Source organism: Psittacula echo (genome assembly GCF_963264785.1).
Source record: "Psittacula echo genome assembly, chromosome: Z".
Lineage (NCBI taxonomy): Eukaryota > Metazoa > Chordata > Aves > Psittaciformes > Psittacidae > Psittacula > Psittacula echo.
The window spans coordinates 42794253-42818190 of NC_137742.1; positions in this window are offsets into that span (position 1 = coordinate 42794253).

Here is a 23938-nt window from a genome sequence, read left to right on the forward strand (position 1 = left end):
TACTGTCGCTCACGCTTAGTTGTTCAAAATTATCATTACCCTAAATGAAACTACACTAAGTATGTATTTGTTTTCCACTAGCTCAACTCCTGCAATTGCGTTTCTCTGATGAAGGTTTCTTTTTTGATGTGAAATGTGGTAAATCACATTGCTCAATAGGCATTGAGGGACTCGTTCTCAATTGCTTTCCAAAATTTGGACATAGGAATTTCCTGTAGTATATTACATTCAAGTCTGTATGGAACTTGAAAAATTTTGAAATTCAAGGGAGATAAATAATGTTGATTTGGTACAAACCATATTAACTGTATTTGTTTCAGCCTTTTTCTTTTTTTCCCCCTTCCTGAAATTGCCTACCATCAGGACTTAATAGGCAGAATAAACTTTTAGATTCTAAGAATCCTTATGAACAATGGTAACCACTTCCACTTCACTACTACCACTGAAAATACTTGGTTGTTACACACTTGCAGAGTCAAATTTAAAAAGAAAACTGCTTATTTAAAAAAAAAACAAACAAAACCAGTTAAAACCAAGTATTAGTTACTGGCTGGGTTTAAACCACAATATAGCCCTTTCTTATTTACCTGATCCTACAATCATGCTGTTATAAACACTGAAAATCAAAACCATCAGCTAAACAAAATAATTAATTCAGACTAGAAACAGTCTTTAATTTTGGTGCGATAAATTTAAAAATTTTTAAACTTTCAAAAATTCAGCTTTTACCCAGAATGTTTCCCTGACCTAGATGACCATACTCAAAGCCTTCAGACATACCTGTATTTCAGAAGGTAGGGGAAAGTGAAAGCAAGGAATAAGTGAGATAAGGAGTGCCTTCAGTCACAAAGAGATAGGGTTAGCCTCCCATTCTGGAAGTAAGAGTTTCAGCTCAAGAGGTGTGGGAAAGGACTGTTTCATACTTCCAGTATAGGGAAGTTGAAAGGTGGAGAGGAGTGCAATAGGCCTGGAGGTAGGATGCCCACTGGGAAGCACAGGATTCATGCTTAAATTTGTGGAACACCAGGAGCTGGCACAGCATGTCACAGAGAGTTCCGTAGTAGTCAACCTCTTAATGAATTGCCATAACTCTAGTTTTCTCAATTTTCTCTTCCAGAAAAGTTGCAGATACAATAAAAACCCTTACTGCAGTCAGACATCCCTTCTTTTCAGAAAGCCTGTTACAGACTCATAGAAGGCTAGCAGGTTGTTTCAGCATGATTTATTTTTGACAAATTCATGCTGATTGTTACTCATGAATTTGTAATGCAGGGTTATCCTAAACAGATTTTATATTTGCCTGTCATTCATAAACAGATTTGGAATAAGTTTGATGGTGGTGTTTTGGATTTTGTTGAGCTTGGGAGGAGGTTCCATGAAACATTAAGGTCTTTTGAATTGTATGTGGGGGTTTGTGTATTTGTTTGATTTTTAATATGGGGGGCTATTTTGATAATCTTTCTTCTTTCTCCTTAAAAAAATTATTACTTTTTATCGTTAAACAATATTGTGGACTGACTATACAATGATCATATGAAAACAATGAGATTAAGGAAGAATATGTTTCCATTAAGTTTATATACTGAACTGACCTTTCAATATAAATGGTCAAAAAAAGACAAAATAAAAAAGTAGTTTCTTGTGTCTCAACATGAATTAGAAATTCTTACTAAAATAAATTACTGTCCATAGATAACAAAAGGTAAAAATCTCCCCCTTTCTCAACAATTAGTGTGAACATTTTTCAACACAGCCTAATTTTAATGCTCTACCATGGAATACCTAGTAATTTTTTTAATCTTCCTCCCAGAGAGATGAAGAATAGAAACTTTCATTCAAAAAGATCTTTCAGGTTGCTGCACTCATGAATAGAAGGTTTAAGAGCACATCAAATGTTGTAAGAGCCTTGAAAATCTTATGAGACTTTGTAGAAACAGAGGTACACATTTATGGTTCTTTCTGCTAAAACTGAGTTTGTGTTGTGTTTTCTACAGGAAAAGAAAAAGCTACTATAGACTTTCAGCTTCACTCTCTTTTATTCTTCCGTCTCAGTTTATTTATACTTTTATCAGGAAAAGTGCTCAAAATCACTTTTGGAAAGATTGTCTCGATTATAGTTTCTTTTCACTTCCACAGTCATTTTACCAAAGCCTAAGAACCCAGTGCAATTTTCATTAGGGCCAGCTGGAAGCTTTCCACTGACTCCACTAACCACTGGATGCGGCTCTCTGTTTTCCCAATGAAGGTAAACAGTTTTTGCCCAGAAGTGCAATATCCACTGCTTCTTGTCAAAATATATACTCCCTCAGCCATATCTGGCAGTGTTCAAGGTCAGGTTGGATGGGATTTTGAGCTACCTGGTCTACTGCAGGGTGTCCCTGCCCATGGAAGGTGGATTGGAACTAGATGATCTTTAAGGTCCCTTCCAACACTAACCATTCTATGATTCTATGATTTTATGATCACTGAATCCTGCAAATCCTTAGTCTTCCTGCCAGTATTCCTTGATGTCTAAAATTTGTAGCTAATTCACCATTTCAATTAACAATTTTCATGATATAATTAAAACATTCTTTTTTGGAAGAAACATTTTTCCCTGTGAAAACTCCCTTTCTGCTCTGCTTCCTTCTGTCTCACCTTTCCCAAAGAAGAAAAAGTACAGTTTTCTTAGAAATGCTCATTAGAAGGAATGCCACTGCAAGACATTTCTACTTACAAAAAATGAAAAGAAAAACAGTGAAGCAAAAAACCAAAAATATTTTCAGAGCTCGTTAAGCACTTTTTTCGCTCTTCTTAGATGGCAGGCCCATTGCTGCAGAAGTCCATTTAACTCCTGTTACTTTTATGTCTCCAGGTCATAAGAGCTGATATCCTGAACTACGCACTGAGAAGTATTCTGTCTGAAAGTAACCATCACAGCAAGAGCTTCGTGATCAGAATCAAGTTACTCACAAATCTGACTGTTTTCTGTGGTTTCTTGAAAAATAAGATATCAGGCACATTGCTGTGCAGTGGTTTCCATTGTTAACTTCTGTACTCTTCATCTCCAGGAAGAAGATAAATATTGCATGCTCTGCTAAAATGTGGCTGTGACTGCAGAGATTGAAGGTCATCTCTCATCTTGCAATTTCAGGATTACAACTCTAGGCTGTAATTAGTGATAGGTCTTGATGGCTCTAAAGCAACAGTCATTTAATATATGCAAGAGAAATTATGTAGATATTTAAATAAAACACCCAGCCTTTAAAAAAGTATACACTTAAGGGGCTGGTATTTTGTATTATGTCAACCATTAAAAAGACATAGACAAAGAACATATAACATTAATAATGCTCTAGCTTTCTTTTCTGGAGTCTGATGTTGTCTGGTAGTTTATCCCACATTATCTAGTGGATCATAATATATACTTGAGTTATAGTCGCAAGGCTAAAGGATTTGATAGTAGCAATACCTCATTATTTTTCCTTTAGATACCTCTGAGGTTTTATTTATTATAAATAGCTTATTTTACCAAATAAGCTATTTGATTTATTAGTCTATGACATTCTTACCATAGCTGACAAAATAAAGTAATCTGGGGTTTGATCACATCTAGAAGTAGACACAGGAATTCAGCTAGCTCAGAACTGCGAAGTATTCAGAAGAAACAAATAAAAAATGAATGGTGGAAATGTTTTAAGCAAAACAAGCCATTTACTTAATAAAATGAACCTATCCCCCTCCAGCACTTTATTACTCCTACACAATGAAAAGGTTTTCATTTCAAATGACATTGCTATTTGTAAATGAGAATGATAAGGAAAATATACATATAATATAAGGATGATGACTGGACTCTTGGTTGTTCAATACCTAAACAACTGCAAACAAATGAAAAAATACAGCTTGTTGAACAAGTTAATCCATCAGGATAATGCAATTAGGAAAATGCGAATGGAAGCTCCTGTTGTAAAAGAAAAAAGAAAGAATCGAGTTCAATTTAATAAAGAAAGAATAAGTTTCTCTCAAAACTTTAAGAAATCTGGCCTGATAAAATCCCATGGCCCACAGGTTTATCTTTTAAAGGAAATTCAAGAGGCTGAGAAATTGTCATAACACTTTTTCTTTTGTTTTCTTTTTTTTTTTTTTATTCTTGCTTCCTACAGAATAATCTTTCCAAAAGGCATCACAGCACCTACACATATTCTGGTTTGGGGTTTTTTTCAAAAATTTTCATTAATAGCTACCTCCAGGACTCATAAAAATCTCTGTTTTGCTTGGTTTCCTTATCTAAATGTTGCAGAAAGTTAAAACAACAGCACAGGGATACAAATCTGAAGATTGGCACACTGATGACCTCTTTCAAGAAGGTGAAGATTTATTTTCTGCTTAGAAAATACTCATAGAAAGAATGTAGTCAAAAAACAGAGCATTATTCTCCTGCCAAATCCAAGTCACAATACAATAACACCTCTTATAAAAAAAAATAGCTGTATCCCAGCCAAAACAAAGACAAAAGTATAAGACTAAGAGACTGAAATTGTCAGATTAGGAAGGGAATACAGTCTATTAAAAAAAAAAAAAAAAAAAAAAAAGAAACCAACAACAAAAAACCCACAACAAAATTATTCTAAGCCTTTTTATACTCTGCTCAATGCAAAGAACATTAATAGCTGAAATTTAAATACATATATATTTCTCACAGTACAGCAAAATAGCTACTAAAACAGAAACATCAGGATGACACCTACTCTGTAATTTCATAAATACATCTTTTTAAATTCAGTAACAGAAGGGAGATTATATGTCTCTCAAAGATAGGTTTAAGTCTGGCTACAGCTGTAATGAAATAACCTGAAAGTATAGTTTGTAATAATGAAATTCTTACAAACTTAAATTTAATCCAGATCCTTTACTAGTTCTGATGAATTTAAGTAATTTTTTTGTGCTAATATCTTTTACACAGTGAGCTTCTTGGGGTATTATTATGCCTCTCTCTACCTGATTCCTTCCAGTGGATGTGCTGAAACAGAACATGAAGTACCCTTCTCTCAGAGAGACTCTGAAAAAGCTGAAACCATGAAAAACTTGAAATCCTTTTTTAAAAATACCTTTTTTTTTTTCTGAGAAACTGACTGTCATTTTCTGCTACTGTTTCTTTTGATTTCTGGAAGGAAAGGGAGATGACTCAAGTAGTACAGATGGTCCAGTTTTGTGTGTTTCTGGCTGGCAAAAATTTCTTTGGTCAGAGTCTGAGTTTTACAAGGCTTTGAAGTCAGCCTTCATTTTAGCTACAGAGCACCACCTTGGATAAATTTGCCAAACTCTGTAGAGCCCCGTTCATACTGACAACTGTTTTAGTAAGCTATTATTGATTGATTACATGGTGTATTTGGAGGAGGTGAAAATGTTTAAATTAATCTATTTGGAAAGAGAATAATTTTCTGGTGGGTTTAATAAGCTGATCATGAAAGTATCAAGCAAGTTGGAGCTGCTGCATTCAAACGTATCACACAGTGAAGAGTTGAAAGGAAGACATCCGTATTTTAGGAATCAGAAAGCTATCAGGAGTCATTATCCCTGACAAAAACACATTCTAGAGAGGAGTACGGAACTAAACCAATTACCCTTCAAGTACCTCTGAAGAGGTCCTGGGCATTTTTAGATATATTTTTCTTTGAAGATGAGGAAAAATAATTATCAAGTTTAGTTCAGTTGATTTTTCTTTTTTCCTTTATTTATTTATTTAGTATATTTCCAGGCATGGAATATGGCAGAAGGAATTTATTATATCTCCGTTGTCTTGTGGATTAATCAGGAAGGAGAAAATCTGCTACCTGACTGCTTTAAGGCCAGAAACCCCAAGTTTCAAATTTCAAGGTTTTCAAATTCCTGAAAGAGAAATCCTGAAACTTTATCTTATTTGATTCTAGGCAAATCACAATCACTGTACTCTTGTTTTCCAGAAATAATCACAAATTAACAACTGCTTTCCAATTGATTTTACATTCTTTAACTATTTATTAAAAATTAAAATTAAATTGTGTACTATTTTCCTCTTACATATATTTTTTTCATATTGTGAATCAGCTTTTTTATTTAGAACACATTTTCCATTAATAAAAAGTGCGAATAGCGATATCTCCAATATCAAAGTGTAACAGCAGTTTTAGTAGGATGATCCTTTTCAAACAAATCCTTAGAAAGATAAATTGTAGGATATAAGCACCTATTTTAAGTCACTTGGTAACAGCTTACAATTTTTACTGGCTCTCAGATAAAGAAATTTACCTTTATCTAATTTCTGATCAAATTTTCCAGTTACTGAACACTGAATACATTATGCAAAATGGCTGATAGAGTGTTTTCTCTACTGTATAATAGGTATAGTTCTGTTGTGCCTCTATCTGCTTATGACAACCAGAGAAGACATTAATATTTAAAGTTAATTCATACATGAACCTTTTCATTCATTTATTCTTTCAGATGCTCAGTGTATAAAATGTAGAAGAAAAAATTCAAAAGAAAATCTGAGGCACTTAGTATGTCTCATTTTAAAACATGATGATGAATATACACCACATTAGCGCTGGAGATTTTTTCATCTGTATTCCATCTTTGTCCAGTGGCCAGGAATTGAAAGCTGCTTTTACATTAAGAGGTGATAGTAAAAAAAAGAAACAGTAGTCCAAAATTCATGGGTCAGATAATGTAAATATCCCTGTGTTAAGAAAGCTGAATCCTTCCTGCAGAAAAGGATCTACAGAAAAGGACTGTTCTAAGTGAGAGGAGTGAGAGGAAAGTAGATCCCTATGTGAAGAAAAAAGGGAAAGAAAAAACCCCAAACAAAAAAACCAACCAAACTAAGAAAAAGAGCTATGCAGGTCTGAAAGAGATTTTAAGGAAAAAAAGAATAAGTTGGGAGGCCTTGGAATATATAAGAAAATTTTTCATTGTTAAAATAATGGAGATTTTTTTGCCATGTTTTGTATTTCCATCTGTAATTTCCTTTACAAGTTTGTAATCAAGATTTTTTTTAAATTTTTCGTCCATTATAACAAAAATTGTTTTCACTTCATGTACTATAGTCATGAAGATGACTCACTGTCGTGGTTTAAGCCCAGGCCGTAAATCAGAACCACAAAGTCCACTTCCCCTCGCCCCACCTTTCTTCCCTCCGCTCCTGGAGGGACAGGGAGGAGAATCAAAAGAATGCAGCTCCCACGGGTTGAGATAAGAACAGTTTAATAACTAAGGTATAACACAAATCACTACTGCTACCACTAATAGTAATAATGATAAAGGAAATAACAAGCAAGAGAATACAACCGCTCACCAACCGGTACCTCATCCCCCACCCTGCCATGATCCAGCCCTTCCGGGAACTCTCAGTTCTACATCCTCGGCATGACGTGCTGTGGTATGGAATACCTCTTTGGCTAGTTTTGGGTCAGGTGTCCTGTCCCTGCTTCCTCCCGGCTTCTCCTCCTCCCTGGCAGAGCATGAGACTCACAAAGTCCTTGGTCAGGATAAACATCTGTGTTATCAGCTCCGTTCCCAGGCCGAAAGTCAAAAACACAGTGCTGCAACAGCTACTAAGAAGGAGAAAAACTGACTGCTGCTGCTGAACCCAGGACAGTATCCACCCCTTATTCCATACCATTCACGTCATGCTCAGATCCCACATTTTCAATATACCATCACTTTCATCTCAGTGCACTGTTATCTTAGTGCACGGACCAATCCCTATAAAGCTGCTGAGTCCATTTGGTCCATGATGGTGGGCTCCATCCCTTGTAACAGTCTTTCAGAGCAGGAGAGGCCCATTGCAAAGTCCACCCCTCGATCATGAGTCCATCTCTATGTTGCATCTCTGCCCTGATGGCCTGAAGTGTCACGGGCCCATCAGGCTCAAAATAATTCACCCTCCCCTGCAGCAGTCTCTGCAACTTGTTGTTGGGGACTCCACACAGCTGCCTTCCATCTCCGATGCTTCCAAAGCACTGGAAGGGCCCAGTGGATTAGATACTCGCCCACACTGTCCCACACACCGTGACACTCATGACTGCCCAGCCTTGGGGAAAACCTCCCGGTCCCCCTGTATTGTCTAAACCCAGACAAGACCCAAACCTGACTCTGCTTAACTCTCGGGATCAGACAAAATGGCCGTGGGTAAAACACACTCTGTGTGTGTGCCAACATGGTGATCCCCATCACAATCAGCAGGCAGGTCCCAAGGGTACCCAAAGGCAATTTAAAACCTTCAGAACTCTCAAATAATGCTGGTGTACTTGTCACTGAGGCTGGTGTAGCTGTTGTGCTTGAAGGCTTTCTCGCCACCAGCTTCTCTTTTTCCGAGTCCAGATCTTCTTCCTCTGCCTTGCTGGGAAATGCTGCGTGGTCTCCTGCGTCCTCCTGGGGATCAGGCTCGTGGGGCTCGGCGGGCTGCTGCTGGGGAATGCTCTCGGCCGCCGCGGGGCTGGGCTCGGCCGTGGGGCTCGGCTCCTCCGCCGCCTCCTCCCGCTGCTCGGCAGCCGCCTCCTTCCTGGCCTCCGGCTCCGCTCCCGCCGCCGCTTGGTCCCCGGGGCCCCTCTCCCGGGCTGCTTTGGCCGCCGCCAGCTGCCGGGACCGCTCCCCGTCAGCTCCTCGCAGCCTCACAAAGACGGACGCGAGGACGAGGGCCAGGACGGTGAAGAGCAGCGGGACGGCCACGTACAAGTCCACGGCCACGTCCATCCCACCCTGCTGCCGGAGCCCGCCCGTATTACAAGCCATTACCATAAAGTACAGTGAAACAAGAACCTTAGCCCAAGGCCCACACTTGATAAACACTAACACAGCAAATACCGGCTCTAAGTAAGCTACAGCATACTGAAACTGTGACATCAAGAGAAACAACTTTGAGAGCCAATAAATCAGCATTGTGCCTCGGTCAGTTCTGTCGTTATCTCAACCCTTCGTGCCCCACGTTGGGCACCAAAAAGAACTGGCATGGTTTAAGCCCAGGCCATAAATCAGAACCACAAAGTCCACTTCCCCCCCCCCCACCTTTCTTCCCTCCGCTCCTGGAAGGACGGGGAGGAGAATCAAAAGAATGCAGCTCCCACGGGTTGAGATAAGAACAGTTTAATAACTAAGGTATAACACAAATCACTACTGCTACCACTAATAGTAATAATGATAAAGGAAGTAACAAGCAAGAGAATACAACCGCTCACCAACCGGTACCTCACCCCCACCCTGCCATGATCCAGCCCTTCCGGGAACTCTCAGTTCTACATCCTCGGCATGACGTGCTATGGTATGGAATACCTCTTTGGTTAGTTTTGGGTCAGGTGTCCTGTCCCTGCTTCCTCCCGGCTTCTCCTCCTCCCTGGCAGAGCATGAGACACACAAAGTCCTTGGTCAGGGTAAACATCTGTGTTATCAGCTCCGTTCCCAGGCCGAAAGTCAAAAACACAGTGCTGCAACAGCTACTAAGAAAAAATGACTGCTGCTGCTGAACCCAGGACACTCACAAAGTAATGACACTAAATACCTCCTTCATAACTAAGTGAATCCATACTGAGGAACGCTAACAAATATAACTCTTAGGATGTCTGAAATCCAATGGAATTTGGGGATTCTTAGAAATTGAAGTATGTTTCCCACCAACCAAAAGTAAATTTGAGTGATAGTAGTGTGTGTGCCAAGACAAAGGAAGATCTCACTCTTGGCAATCAGTGCCATACGATCAAAATAAAAGGCTGCAGAGTAGGAGATCTCAACACAGAGTCATATTTCTTTGCATCCTTTCTAAAAAGTATTATCCAAAGAGATGGTAGCTTACCATTTGCTTTCTAGAGATATGTGGCAACTGAACTAAATATGTAGCACATGGATTTCATAAACAGGAATTCTGAAACAGCAAGGACTGGATTTTCACCTTTTAAACACAAGATTGTATCTAAGGTGACTAATTTCTAAGCATATTGTCCCTATACAATTTCACTACGAAGATAAGGAGTGTGACTGGACACTTCAGTTTATCAAAGACCGGACTGATGGTAGCATTAACTGTTTTTTTCATAGTGCTCTGCTGATTATTAAGAGAATGGACTGTCATTTCAGGCGTGTTAATTAAACAGAATGAATCCAGGCCATGTTTTGTAGTTTGGAAAGTACAGAAAAACAGCAAATCTTAACAAAGTAAACAAGCTATCGAATGCACTTCTTTGTCTCAGTTTCCTCACAGGGTTTGTGCTTCTTTCAGTCTTATATACGAGCTTTCTGGAGCTCCTTGATCCTTTCTGGTCTTCTTCCCTCCCTTAAGCACATGACTTCTCAAATACAGAATAACTTCTCTGACTTGTAGACTGGATTTTACATGTTTCCCATCTGCCTTTCTGAAATGACTGATGGAAATAATTCCTGATGAATCCCTTCCACCTGAAGTATCTCTTCAAATGAGATTATCAAAATGCTCAATGATCTGGTACTTGTCTATGGCATTATCTGACAGCTATTGTCTATTTCTGTAATTGGTAGACCAGTTGTGCTTTTCTGCAATCTACCTTGTCTAGGAGAGTTTCCAGTAGAAAGAAATCATCAAAGACTAATGAATTATCCGATAATCTTGGGGTTCACAATTATGAGGATTATCCTCTGAGACAAAAGGTAACAGAGGATGCAGACCATTTTCATTAGTAAAGCTGAATTCACAGATTGTTGAACTAAATGTGCATAATCTCCAACTGGAATTATATATGGGGCAGATTGCCTTTATAATCCTGTTTCACAAAGACCATTTACCATGACCATTTTAGGATTAATTTTGGAGTGTGAAGAAGTCAGTTATAAGATAAAAATATAATGTCAAATACTCATTTCTCAATGAACTGAAAATTAGGTTCACTCATATAAAGGTCATCCAAAATCAAAAGGAGCTACCCCACTACATGAGTGAGCTGACTTCTGGTAGCTTGAACTACCAGTTTCTCAAAATTACTATATTCTGCTCAAATGAGAATTTATTTTGTACTTTGGTGTATGTCATGTTCCTATTTAATCTGAATGCGCTATAAGTGTTTGAAAAGAAAAATAGTCCATTGTGGATTGAGGAAAGGATTTTTGTAAATAACCAAAGCTATGAACTCTACAAAAAAATGTATCAACCTTTTTCAGAATGATGATTTAATTTTTAAAATATCAGGAGACCTTCATGTTTTCATAGGCAGAAACAAAAATCCTCTGCCAGCAACAAAAGTAGAATATTATTGTTGATACAAACTTGGCTACTGCTATGCAATGTAATGAAACTAATTATCTGTTAACAGCACTTTTCTGTAAGAGACTGAACCTGAATCATTCCACTGACTTCACTGAGAACAACATCATATTCTTAGGACCCAGTTCCTACCAGAAAAAGCAGATTCCAGTAGGAATTACTGCAATTTAGAACTGTTCACAATCTAATTTTTGTATATCTTGAGTCTTGTTTTCACTAAAGAGTTGATGGTAATATTACTAATACCTTTCCTCAAAAGATGTAGGTGGAAAATAGTTTGCACAGGAAAGAAAACCATTACTAAGTTTTGGCATGGTTATTAACTTGAGTAAAAGATGAGGAACAGATACCATATAAAAGCACTTTGTACAGTTTTTACTAATTATCATGGGGATCAGTTGTAATTGTAACTGTGACACACGCCAAATTTTTATTTGAATTAAGGTAAAGCATCTTAATAATGAAGGAAAAGATGCTGGTGTACTACGCATTTTCCTGGTAAATCTTCTGCTTATTAAATTCCATATATTGGTCGTTGAAGTCACTGAAAAATCCTTTGTTCATAGGATCGCATCACATAAAAAACCTACTGTAGTGGAGGACATATTTCTGTATGCCTTCCCAAAATGTGTAGGGATTTTGGACCTTATTGTAGGTCACATTTATTTTCTAACTTAATTTTAAAATTCTGAATGACAGAGTTTTAAATAGTTAATTTAAAAAATAAATAAATAAATAAATAAAAGTTATAACCTTACACCTTGACTGAAGGCTTTTTCACTTCTTATGAAATTTTGTCTGTTGGCATACTACTTTACAATCATGTGGCTCAGGTTTCAGATGGAATTACCTTTATACATTCATTTATCTTTTTGTTTATTTTCCATGTATCTTGAAAATTTGAATTTTGAAGTTATCTTCTTGAAGTCATTGACATACAATCTTTAATAACATAAGTATGGAGGTTACAAGGACATTCCAGTTCTGTAGAGTTTTACAATATATTTTTACAGAAAGGTTAATAATATCATTAAAGTGCAAATAAATATATGCTTGGATCCCATCAATGGACAAACTACAGAAAAAAGCTTGGAGAACTCTGAAGAACATGGGTTACTATTTTAATTCTCTCCATGTTCCACCTAAATGTACATTTTCATCTTGATTAGGACAAATGAACAAACCACATTGCACTTCCTAAGCACATCACACACAATGTTAAGCCATAAGTGTGATGATAAGGTAAAAAGGTGTTACTAGCAACTTATATTAGTAAGTCAATCTTAAGTCTGAAGATACTATCCTGTTCCAAGCAACCAGTGAGATTTCCCAGATACTGTCCTCTCTCCTCCCTTTTCACAAAGAAGTGTTTGTCCTGTCCTCTTCCCTCCCCACACAAAGAAGGGAGGGATGACTCCACTCATTTTTAGAAAACTGCAGTAGCTCTGAATTAGGTTAATTGAGTTAGCCTATGCTGACACATGTGTTCCATAGGGGCAGCCAGCTAAAACTCGGTAGGGTTTGTGAAAAATGTAGACAAATAAACTGCCAACTAATTGATTGAAACATTCATCCAGGGATATGATTTAGAAGAGTCTTAAGGAGAGTCCTGTTTGAATTTACTTTGGCTTTTTCATTCAGAATTCCCTGGAGGTGGCATTCCTGGTGATGAATGACATCTGCGTTAAAAGCAAAACAAGAAGGCTGTATTACTGGTTAGATGTTCTCAGTTCTCTGCATGGGGATTAGGTGAACGTGGTTACTGAAGGAATTCTGTGCAGCCTAGACAATCTACGAAGTTTTTATCAATCTGTGGTCAAATCTATTTGTAATTTGTTTTGGTTTTGTCTAGTATTTTTACTAGAAGGTACTCCTATAATGGTAACATTATAGTGGGCAGAAGAGAATCATAATAGGTGGCTGGTTGTGTTCTCATTTAATTGTTTAGAAAAGCCAAGAAGTATATACTGTATTAGCAGTCTGACAGGGCACTAATGGAAGGGACTGGAAAAAATAAAAAGTTATTAACTACTAAGTAAAATGAAATATAAATAAATAAGAAGAATTCTCACAGATGCTTTTCCTGCTTTTTTGACTATCTAACAGACTAGAAAGACCTCTAGTTTTGTAGGGTATTTGACTGATGAAAGTGGATCCCTGCCTCTTTGCAGGGCTCAGCCACTCAGGATTAGTAAAATAAAGGCCTGATTCCTTTGTTCAGCACACTGCCCCTTGATCAAAAATCAAATTATTAAAGGAAGAATTTATCAAAAATTCCTGCAAAGTTTCCCCTCAAAATTACCTCCCTTCCCATTGTGGCCTTCAGCTGCGAGACTTCACACAGTCTCAGAAATGTTGCTTAGAGCACAGATCATGCAGTACCATGTTACATGTTAACATGTCTTGTTATTGCTAGTGTTTGATCAGATCAGCCATGGCTTTTTCCAGATACGTTTTAAAAATGTGAAAGGATGGAGATTGTTCAACTTTGGAATTGGTTATTAACCAAACAATAATTTGATTATCCACAACTTTTTGGGTAAGTATTTCCAAAGCTGCTTCACACTCCGTGTGAAAACACCTGTTCTAATATTGAATTTCAGGAGTATCATCTTTCTAAACTATATAACTTCTAGTAAACAATTGACTGAACAAAAAGTCCTCCAGGAGAACTTACAACAAAGCTAGACAATTATAGAGATCTGATCCTACTCTTCACACTCACCAAATATAAAATTGTACTTACATTGCACTTCATTACTACTACTTTGAAGCAAATTCTGATTCTTTTATTTAACAAGATGATTATTTTCCAGTAACATACGTGACAAGCTCAGGTTCGCTGTGAAGCAAATTTAAATTTACTGGGAAATAAATTGCTTGGATATGTGAATGAATCTGAAAGGCATTCTGTGGATAACATGAATAGCATCAGCTTTCTGTCTTTACTTCTTTCTATATGCTTTTTGGTGATGGGCTGTCTAATAAAGACAAGCTGCTTCTTAAAAATTTGCTTTATCCCTTCTACAAGGAATTTCACACACCAAGAACCAGCCAAGTTAAGGTATGCCATATTTCTGTAACACTGAAGAAAGTGCTAAAAGCCTAAGCTCAAAAAAAACTTGATGGAAAATGTTTTTGCAACAAATATTTTAACAAATTCTTTTAATTATAATTAACCTCCTTTTAGGGGATTAAAGCAAAAGCTTTCTATTTGAGGCATCTTTTTTTAAATAACAAAAGGAAAAGCTGTCTGTGGGCTCCACTTCTACTTCAACTAAACCCAATAATTGCCACTATTGGACTTGAATGAAATTGGTGTGCCCTTTAACCTGCTCTGATAAAATGTGTCTACAGCCACAGCCACCAGCACTCAAGCTTGTACTGCTGCTAGCCATGCACAAACATTCAGTATCTGTCTCTTGCTCATTGTGAACTATAGCAAGGTTTATTCAAAGAGATATCTATGGATGAATAATATGTAGCTTTCAGCTTAGAAGCACTACAAGCTTAAGTGTTTCCCTTCGATTTGTGCACTGCATGAGTCATACAAGAAAGCTACTAGGCCAACACTTCATCACTGAAAATTTACTGGAGTTCTATTCTTGACCTTAATTTGTGCAAAATCAAGGGTATATCTAAAATTATAGACGTCTTCTTCTAGCTCTGTCTTTGCCAGTAAAGATGCTACTCTTCTGTTTGCTCATTATTCTTCTGTAACTGCCAATGGAAAATATCACAAGTGAGCCCTAATCTGCTTTAGAAGATTGATCAGTTAGCTAAAACTTCCTTCACTGGTGAGTTAAATCATTTAATCTAATTTTAACTGGTAGGATTTCAAAGGAACTCACATACATATTTCCACTGATAGAAGGCATAGGAATTGAAAGCACAAAGGATTAACACAAATCAAAATAATTATTTAAAAGGTGGACATTTGCCTTTGGCAGAAGAAGCCAAAGATTTCAGAGAGAACTCATTGAGTAAACAGGGAGAAGCTCTAACCTGAACTGAAACTAAAAGCCAAGAATTCCTTCCTCTCTCTTTCTTTCCCCTCTCCCTTCCTGAAACATTCTAAGCTAAACCTATACAATTCTTTCCCACATAACACTCTATCTGTGACTACAACGATTACAAGCTGTGAATTCCAAAACAGCCTGGAAGACCATAAGGTCTCATGTCAGCCTCACACTGCCAATTTATACTGTGGAAGTTTGGAAACATTTAAATTCAGTTCACAAACTGAACAGCCATGAAACACCACACTAAACCAGGTATTTTTTAAAGGTATTTTTTAAAAGTATTTTAAGCATATAACGTCTATTAAATCTATGCCTAACACACATTTACTGATGACCCCAAACACTTTTAAAGACCACCGTTTGTGTTTCTAACTAGTTTACAATTTGCAAACTAATTTCCATGGTTTCCAGACTCCTGGAAGGCCTGTGCATATGTATACGTATGTACATGAGTGTGTGCGCACTCACATCCATGACAGAGAGGAATAAGGAGACACACACATTTTTCCAGGGTAGCAAAACAAGCGTTAACAACATGTCAAAGTCTGTAACAGCATGCAAGGGAGTAAGAGCAAAGATACAATTAGTTTTCCTTTCTTATTGGACAACTCAAAACTTAAAAACTTAAGGATTATATTATAATCAAAAATACAGCTCGTCTGGGAGTTCAAGGATCACCAGTGAGATTGCCACACACTTGTGTCCAAATTCTTCTGCTATTTCCTCTGAACTGTCATTTTACAACCTTATACCATTTTTTCCTGTCAAATAAGCCCATGAGATATAAACTGGCCTCAAATTAATGTCTCTTTAACCAGCAACTATACTGTCAAGCTGATTGGTTAATGCAGTTAATGGTTCTTTAGCAAATAGTTCTTCCGTAATCCTAACTACTGTATGTTTCCTTGGGGTTCTTTTCGGTGTGTTTTTTGTTTGTTTTTTTTTTTTTTTCCAAAATCAGACAGACCTTGAAGAAACAGAATAAAGGCACACATGCTTGCACATACATATATCCCTCATACTCTGATTTGCTAGAAGAAGTGGATTGGCCCAAGTTCAAGAGCCATTCTTGAAGCAGAACCTCTTTTAATCACATTTCATACAGCTGAAGAGCCAATCCAAGCCTGTAAGTGATGTTATCAGAAGATTTTAAGCCAGATAAAACCCCTTCTGTAAAAGAACTGAAAAACCTGCTGAAATACAAAGGAAAATGCACATCTCTGAAGCACAAGCTAGTCTCATCAGAAATCAGAATTTTTACTTTCATTCAGGCCCATATGCGCTACTAAAAATGATACATTCTTTTGACATTGTCAAGGAGGCTTTGAGATCTAGGAATCGGTACCACTGCAGACTAAGTACCTTCAACCACCTGAACTGGTGAAGGATCCTAAACTGCTTCATTCATGTGTCTGGAGTCTGAGAATGCTTAAGTAAGAACCAGGAGACAAAACAGCAAGGTTCAGATTTTCACAGCTAACAGATTTTCTTAGCTACCTTCCAGACAATCGATGTTTTATAAATGATGGCTTCTTTTTCTTTATTTTTTCAATAGCCAGTAGCTAGATGTTAAAATACATGGACTACTAGGTGTCTTGTCGGTGTACAGAGACAACATATACATTTATATTACGTTGCACACCTTTCCTCACTCACCCTCCAGATAATTCCTGCTAAGAAGCAGTCATGAATACATATATGAGATAGGTTGTACATCCATCGATCCATGTACTTTTGGGAAGTACATGATTTTTTTATAAGATTCCACAGTGTATCCCTGGAAGCCTCTGAACCAGTCTCTCTCTGCACTCTGAAAACAAAATACATTTTCAAACTAGGATTAGATCTCACACTTTTGTAACTTTTCTTCATCCTATAGTTCTATCTTTACACATAAAAGTCAACAAGAATAATTATTGCATACTATGGGCCAACTGTAGAGAAAAATGTCCTTGTTACATTCACAATACAATAGCCATAAGGTGATCTTCAAGCTAGATGGAGATTGTATTGACATAGATGAAAGATGAGTGATAGCAAGAAGAAAAAGGTGAAGTTCAGATCATGTCTTGCTCGTGTAAAAGGAGTGTAGAATAGTCCTTTAAGAAAATTGATATAAATGTGAAGGTTTACAAAATACAGATAACTGATTCCAACTGTACGCTTTCTAGTTTCAAGCACTTTCTTTGTGTTACTTCCTCCAAAATGCTTCCCTAAGTCTCTATGCTGCAGAGGTCATAAGGTAGTCACAAATAAGGAGGTAGAAGTTTAAATCAGTTGCAGAAGGTGAAGAGAAGCCAGTATGGAGATTTGAAGAGGAGCCATCCTATAAATGTGTGGCAACACTTATCTGTTTTAAAAGTCATCCTCCTGCTGTTCACATTTGTATCTAATTTGCAAACAGTAGGCGGAAATTTGGAACTCGTAGACTTTCAGTTCCTCCTGGTGCACTGCATGTTTTAACTGGGAAAACACTTATCCAGATTGACAGTGTCTTCCTTAGCGGAAGGTCAAAAAAAGGATGCTGCTGAAGGAGATGCCAATGGGTACTTTAGCCTATAGACAGGCTCCAAACTTTAAGCTCTAAGTAGTGTTCCAGGAGCTATTTTTAAGGTGACTAGACTGACTGTAGCACTTAAAAATCTTGATAGCATGGCATTTAGCATGTATTCAAGTACAGTTTTACACATTTTCATAATGCTACAGAACCTCAGTTATTACGTTTTGGATAACTTTCTTCACATTATTTTTATTTCAACTGCTTTTCTATTTGTTTCTCTTTTTCTTTTTTTTCTTTTTTTTTTTTTTTTTTTAACAGCATAGTCAAAAAAGTCAGCTTCCATCCTCAGTTTTTGCTTATGGTTATGTAAACTTCCTCTTCCCCTCAACACAATACAGTACTTCAGAACTATGGGTTTGTTCTTTTCGTGCACAACTATCCACTCTCAGCAAGTTTGCAGAGCTGAAGAAAAGAAAGACACCATCTTCATGAAAGTGCCTGTCCTACTAGTTAGCTATTGCAAGCCAGTCCCCCAGTTTTCTCTCTCAGTTCTGCTGATGCCATTAATCATCTCACTGATAAGCCTAAACACAAAATCCAACTCAGGAATTCCCTATAACTTGGTTGCTGAATCTGAGGGCACAGTAAGAGAAGTGTATTTCATTTCCCAATTCCTTATGGAAGTTATTCCCTAATGATCCACTACTATGATATACAGACAAAAAAGAACAGACTAGAAAGGCCTGTGATCTGTCTTGCTATAGATGTTCTAAAGTATAAACTACATTGCCCCTTAATTAGCTTCCAGTCACCAGAGTCTCAGAAGTCTGTACAGGATTATGTTTCTAATAAAAGAAATAGAACAGAAAAAAAGAATCTAAAAATAATGGTCTTCTAGACTTTTTTTGCATTTATTAAAAAAAACAAACCAAACCAAAACCAATAAACAAACCAAACTCTCAATTATTATTTTCCTTTCATGTTACACAAAGTGTAGCAGGAATCACAAATCTAATCAAGTAGAGTGACTTCTAAACAGAGACCTATAGTTCTAGAAAGTTTGTGTGTTGGACTCACAGCCATACCAGAAAACCCCAGTGCAATGGGACTTTGGAGTATACTTAGTAACCCTTAAAAAAATATTTTTTCTTTTGGACTGAGACTAAGCATTATGAATTTAGCACCAAAGCAACTGCTTTACAGCTATGACAGTTTTGCTCATAGACCTGCAGCATTAACTCTGCTGTTATGTCTCCTTTTCCAGTATGAAAATGGTTGAAAAGATTTAGTGGTTAAAACACCAATTAGATTAATTTTTAATAATGCATTTGAGTACTATTACCGGTCTCTGCTATCAGAGATACATACAATGTATGTATCCCAAATCTTTTCTAATAGAAAGTTGCAGAGAGCTAGAAGTCGCAGTCCAGACTCCAACTTAGGATGTTCTTGAGTTACAACACAGACAAAGTCAGGATCTCCCAAGTCATCACAAAGCCAGACCAAATCAATTTTGAGTACAGTAGTATCACCGCCACACTTCAGGATACCAGCCAATTCATTTTCACCAGATTCCTGTATCTGCAGTGAAGGGCAGACCTCAGGAAGCACAAAAGACCTATGGTCTTTCTTGCACAGCATTGTATGAAGCTGGAAAAATAAGTCAAAGAGGCACAAGCTCCACCTGTAAGTCAGAATGCGATTTGGCAATAAGCAGTCACATGCAAGGGAGAAGAAACTTATGTGCTTTAGAAGAGCTTCATTGGCTAAGGGATAGAGGCTGTGCCACTTTCTTTTCTGAACACTGAAATGTAGCATTACCTGAACATGAGCTCAGACCCTTCACATATGATTCTTCCAGCTTCTACCAAATGTAGATGTGTATTTTCTTCAACATCTCCCTTTCTTCTCTTTTTACACCTGGCCATGAGATAAATGAGCATGGTCCAAACCTCACTTCTAATAGTTCTCTCTATAAACACCTGGACTAAGCAACTGTGATCATGTTTTGGTATTTTTAGCATACTTATAAGCAGAATCTGAAATTTAGTAATATGCAGTGCTCTGAGGAGAAAGAAAGAATCACTGTGAAATGAGTTCTCTTTCCTGTTGTGCTCCTTGTTTGACACAGGTAAGAAATTAAGCAGAGGTGAATTCTTAATTAAGTAATGAATTAGTGCATATATCTGGAACTAACATTTGGATATAGAGCAGAAAAAGCATATTTCAATATCAAACTTTGCTTAAGAATTTTTCTAAAGGAAAATATGCTTTTGTTAACTAATAATTAGGCAATAAGTTTACAGGAGAATAGCAAAACTTGTTTTTAAGCAGCAGAGATGACAAGAGGCATGTTTTATACAGAAAGAAAAGATTTTTAAATAGGAGGTACTTTTAAAACACAGTCTATTGTAATATAATGTCCGAGGTAGCACATATTTCATTTGCCTTGAAATAACAGTATAATACAGTTATATCTTTTTTTGCTCTTTACATTCATACATCTCAAAGTAACCTACAAAAGACAAATATTCAAACTTCATAGATAAATAGTGCTGATAGTTCAGTAATTTGCTCAGTGTTTGTAAATTGTTGGCAAATTGAGGAAGAGAATTCTTGTTCTTAATTCCAAACCAGTGTTCTATATACTAGAATATTCTGCTTATCCCTGGACTTTGTACACAAAAAGAACTCCTTAAATGCCTGTATTTTACTCTTATTATTCATGCATTCTCAGCATTGTCGCACTTAAGCAGATTTATGTTATTTAGAAATACAGCAATCCTCTAGAAGATAGGTTTGAGACAATAATCCAATTTCTAGACTTGGACATGGATTAGCTGCTTATCAAAAATCCAACGTGGAAAATCAAAGCCAAATTTTTTTGCAGTTCTTGAAGTTACTTCTTTGCTAGCAAGCAGCTGCTTCTTTTCATACATCTTTCTGTTTATGAAATTCTTATTTTATCAATATGGAGCAACACCAGGTAAAGTACCTGGAACAGGACTGGATTAGGATTAACAGCATAGTGGAAATCATTATGGCTTTATAACTGTGTATAAATTTAAAAACAGTGTGATCATGACAGTATATCCCAGATAAATTAATCTTGAATATTTCAAAGCTCTCAATATTAAACTATTTACTTAATGAAATCGTGCAATGCATACTATAATATTAACAGTGTAGGCCATAAAACAAGATGTTAAAATGACTCAGAAATACAGACAACACATTTATAAACTCTCATGTATTTTTTACTTTTATGATCTTACCTATAGGATTTTAGACATATTAGAATGAATAACAAATTTGAGTCAACTTCAACAAAGATGTAATTGCCCAAATACGCAAAAACAGAGAAGAAAACCTCCTGCAAAGCATCTGATACTGTCCCACACGACATCCTTGTCTCTAACTTGAAGAGACATCAATTTGATAGGTGGACCACCCAGTGGATAAAGAACTGGCTGGATGACCGCACACAAAGAGTTGTGCTCAATGGCTTGATGTCCGGCTGGAGACCGGTAACGAGTGTTGTCCCTCAGGGATCGGTGTTGGGACCAGGCTTGTTCAACATCTTTGTTGGTGACATGGACAGTGGGATTGAGTGCACCTGCAGCAAGTTTGCCGATGACATCAAGCTGTGTGGTTCGGTTGATATGCCGGAGGGAAGCAATACCATCCAGAGGGACCTTGACATGCTTGTGAAGTAGGCCAATGCCAACCTGATGAAGTTTAACCATGGCAAGTGCAAGGTCCTACACCTGGGTCGGAGCAATCCCAGGCACAGCTACAGGTTGGGCAGAGAAGAGATTCAGAGCAGCCGTGCAGAGAAGGACTTGGGGGTGTTGGTCGATGAGAAACTTAACATGAGCCAGCAGCGTGCGCTCTCAGCCCAGAAAGCCAACTGTATCCTGGGCTGCATCAAGAGAAATGTGACCAGCAGGTCCAAGGAAGTGATCTTGCCCCTCTACTCTGCCCTTGCATGACCTCACTTGGAATATTGTGTATATTTCTGGTGTCCTCAACATAAAAAGGACATGCAACTGTTGGAACAAGTCCAGAGCAGAGCCACAAGGTTGATCAGAGGCCTGGAGCACCTCTCGTATGAAGAGAGGTTGAGAGAGTTGGGGCTGTTTAGAATAGAGAAGAGCAGGCTGCGTGGACACCTCATAGCAGCCTTCCAGTATTTGAAGGGGGCCTATAAGGATGCTGGAGATGGACTATACATCAGGGACTGTGGTGATAGGACAAGGGGTAATGGGTTCAAACTTAAACAGGGGAAGTTTAGATTAAATATAAGGAGGAAGTTCTTTACTGTTAGGGTGGTGAGGCACTGGAATGGGTTGCCCAGGGAAATTGTGAATGCTCCATCCCTGGCGGTGTTCAAGGCCAGGTTGGACAGAGCCTTGGGTGACATGCTTTAGTGTGAGGTGTCCCTGCCCATGGCAGGGGGGCTGGAACTAGATGACCTTAAGGTCCTTTCCGACCCTAAGTATTCTATGATAGATGAAAATATCAATATTTATAAAATCACTTTTGTGCTGGTTTACCCAAGCTACTTCCTAGATATTTTGAAGATATTTTGAATCATTAACTGCAAATTCAACATTGGATTGCACTTGGCACAAGAAGGAGCACATGCAAACTGAAAACATACAAAACCAGGATCGGGCTGGTTGGAAATGTGATGTTCAAGGGCAGCCTAGATTGCAGTGGTCATGAGATGGTTGAATTCGAGATCCTCAGGAGGGTAAGAAGAGCGTGCAGCAAGATCACTGCCCTGCACTTCAAGAGAGCAGACAACTTTGGCCTCTTCAGGAAGCTCCTTAGTAAGGTTCCATGGGATACAGTCCTAGAGAGCAGGGGGGCCCAAGACTCTTGGTTGATATTCAAGGATCACCTGCTCCAAGCTCAGGAGTGTTGTATCCCAACTAGAAGGAAGTGCAGCAGGAGGCCAGGAGACCTCCTTGGATGGATAAGGAGCTGCTGAGGAAAATTCAAAGGAAAAAAGAGGCTTATAAAAAGTGGTAGCAAGGACAGGCAGCCTGGGAAGAATACAGGGATGTAGTCCAGGAAGCTTGGGACCAGGTGAGGAAGGCTAAGGCTCAGTTAGAATTGAACTTGGCTAGGGATGTTAAAGATAACAGGAAGGGATTCTATAGATACATTGCGAATAAAAGATAGACTAGGGACAATGTATGCCCTCTCCAGAAGCTGTCAGGAGAGCTAGCTACCCAGGATTTGGAGAAGGCTGACGTTCTTAATGACTTCTTTGCCTCAGCCTTCACTGGCAAAGTCTCTGACCACACCACCCACGTCTTGGAAGGCAGAAGCAGGGACTGTGAGAATGAAGATCTTAGGCCCACTGTAGGAGAGGATCTGGTTCCAGACCATCTTAAAAACCTAAACGTCCACAAGTCCATGGGACCTGACAACATCCATCCGCAGGTCCTGAAGGAGCTGACAAATGAAGTTGCTAAGCCAGTGGCCATCATATTTGAAAAATCATGGCAGTCAGGTAAAGTTCCTGACTACTGGAAAAGGAGAAATATCCCCCATTTTCAAGAGAGGAAAATGGATGACCTAGGGAATTACAGACCAGTCAGTGTCACCTCTGTGCCTGGCAAAATCTTGGAGCAAATTCTCCTGGAAAGCATGCTAAGGCACATGAAAAACAAGGAGGTGGTTGGTGACAGCCAGCATGCCTTCACGAAGGGGAAATCCTGCCTGACCAATTTGGTGGCCTTCTATGATGGGGCTACAGAACTGATGGGCAGGGGTAGAGCAGCTGACGTCATCTACCTGGACTTGTGCAAAGCATTCAACACTGTCCCACACATCCTTGTCTCTAAATTGGAGAGACATCAATTTGATAGACGGACCACTCGGTGGATAAAGAACTGGCAGGATGGCCACACGCAAAGAGCTCTTGTCAATGGCTCGATATCCGGCTGGAGACCAGTAACGAGTGTTGTCCCTCAGGGATCGGTGTTGGGACCAGGCTTGTTCAACATCTTTGTTGGTGACATGGAGAGTGGGATTCAGTGCACCCTCAGCAAGTTTGCCGATGACACCACACTGTGTGGTTGGGTTGATACGCTGGAGGGAAGCAATACCATCCAGAGGGACCTTGACATGCTTGTGAAGTAGGCCAATGCCAACCTT